Source organism: Austrofundulus limnaeus, unplaced genomic scaffold, assembly GCF_001266775.1.
Source record: "Austrofundulus limnaeus strain Quisiro unplaced genomic scaffold, Austrofundulus_limnaeus-1.0 Scaffold89, whole genome shotgun sequence".
In the NCBI taxonomy this organism is placed as follows: Eukaryota; Metazoa; Chordata; class Actinopteri; order Cyprinodontiformes; family Rivulidae; genus Austrofundulus; species Austrofundulus limnaeus.
The window spans coordinates 1,657,300-1,659,357 of record NW_013952491.1 but is presented as its reverse complement, the minus strand read 5'-3'; positions in this window follow the sequence as shown (position 1 = coordinate 1,659,357).

Below are 2,058 nucleotides of genomic sequence, written 5' to 3'. Positions count from 1 at the left end.
TGTGTGACTTGCACTGTTATAGTAACGGGTCAATATCGGTATCGGTCAATATCGGTTTCGGACATTTCTCAAAGTTGTAATATCGGTATCGTATCGGAAGTGAAAAAGTGGTATCGGGACATCCCTAATTGAAAGTAGCGATCCTTATGAGCTACTGAAGTCTGCAGAGCCGACTTGATAGTATAGTTTTATAGTCGCGCTATGGAGTGCGCGCGCATTTGGGCGTGCGTCGTCGCGCTATGACTGCAGGACGAACGAGGTCCAGACTCAGCGAGCTTTTGTGAGTCCTGGAGGTCTACTTCACCTGCACTGACTGTCGCCTCGCTGTGTCACCATGTGCCGCGGTGCGCGCTCCTCCCGCAGCAGGCAGCGTGGTCGGTCCGACCGGAGGACGCGCCGTCACATAAAATATGTAAACAGTTTGGCGTTCCTTTTCGCACACCTGAACCAGGTCCGGTTCGGGTGTTTATTTTTCCCCCTCCTCATTTGCGCTCTCAGCCAGGCTGCTTCCTCTGTTTTGACTCCACCCGGTTAAGTCATCAAAAAGAATTGCGCGGTTGTCCGATAGACTACAGATCTCTATCATAGGACAAATTTATATCGTTTCTACCGTATATCGTTTATATCGCGCATTCCTAATAAAAACATAAATCAGTTTATAAAAGCTTATTAAACAAGCAGCTTTTTATAAAAACAAAGCAAATGTTAAACAAAAACRAACCTCCATTCTGTTGGGTCTCTGTGTCTCAGATGACTTCAGTCTGACCTCGGCTCCTTCATCACAGAGAATAATTTATTTATTTAACTCATTTGCAACTCACACAAACTTTTTCCCTCATGGTTTCTCTGCTCCATTCATCTCATTCTCCTTTCTTTCTAACATGTTTGAACCCGTGATGCTCACCTCTTTTCGTTCTCTTTTTTAATTTGGAAGAGGGAGCACATCGGGTTTCCTCGTCTGCAGGTCCATGCTCTCTCACTCCACAGAGCCACTGTTTACTAGGGGTGTAAGAAAATATCGATACACTGAAATATCGCGATATTTCATTTCCCGATACTGTATCGATATTCTAAAGCCCTGTATTGATTTTTAATTAAGGTTTAAAATGTCAACCTTCTTGCCAACCGTTCATTTTTATGTTGTAGTTCAGCCTCTGACCACTAGTTGGAACCAGCCATTTGGCTCCTCTACCTCTTGAGCGCCAGAGAGTAAGGGTAGCATTAGCATTGTGAGTAAACATTAGCTTTTCTTTTTTTTTATTTCAGTAAGAGGTTTTTATTTAATAGAATTTTTGGACAAAAAAAATCATGATATATCGCAATCTATCGGGATATATCGTATCGTGACCCCTCTGTTATGAAATGTATCGTATCGCCAAATTCTTGCCAATACACAGCCCTACTGTTTACAGGTAGATGGAAGGTTGGTGAGAAAACACGGACTGGATAACAACCTGGCACGTCCCTGTGTAACACCACGGGTTGCGGTGAAAACGTGGAGGGGATTATATCAATACTTGTATTTTTATAATGATAAACTGGACTGGAGTTGAGTTTTTGGCATCAGTTCTCAGTGTGAGAAAGTGTAAAACCCTCAGATGCGTGCGTCTCACTCTCAGTGCGTGACACATGAGAGCCCTGGTTAAGTTATTGTCATTAATGACTGTCATGACTACTTTTTTACTCATATTTGTCTGCACAGAATCTTGATTTTATTTTCATTTTTATCCAATTTCATCTTGATAGTCCAGTACAGTAATTCTTATTTTTATTTTGATCAATGTTTATTTTTTTATTTTTATTATCTTTAATTCTATTATTATTGCTACAGCTGATAATGTCACAGTGTTTCTGTGGATTGATGTATGTATCTACTGCTGCTACACACCTGAATTTCCCTGCGCAGGAAAATAAAGCCTTTTTTTTCCTTTTCCTTTCTTTTCTTTTCTTTTCTTAATATTAATGTGTTTCTGGTTCCTGCTCATGTTGAACAGATGGTGCTGATTAAAGAAGAAGCTCCTGAAGAATGGAGGCCTGGTGTGGACCAGCTGGACCCAG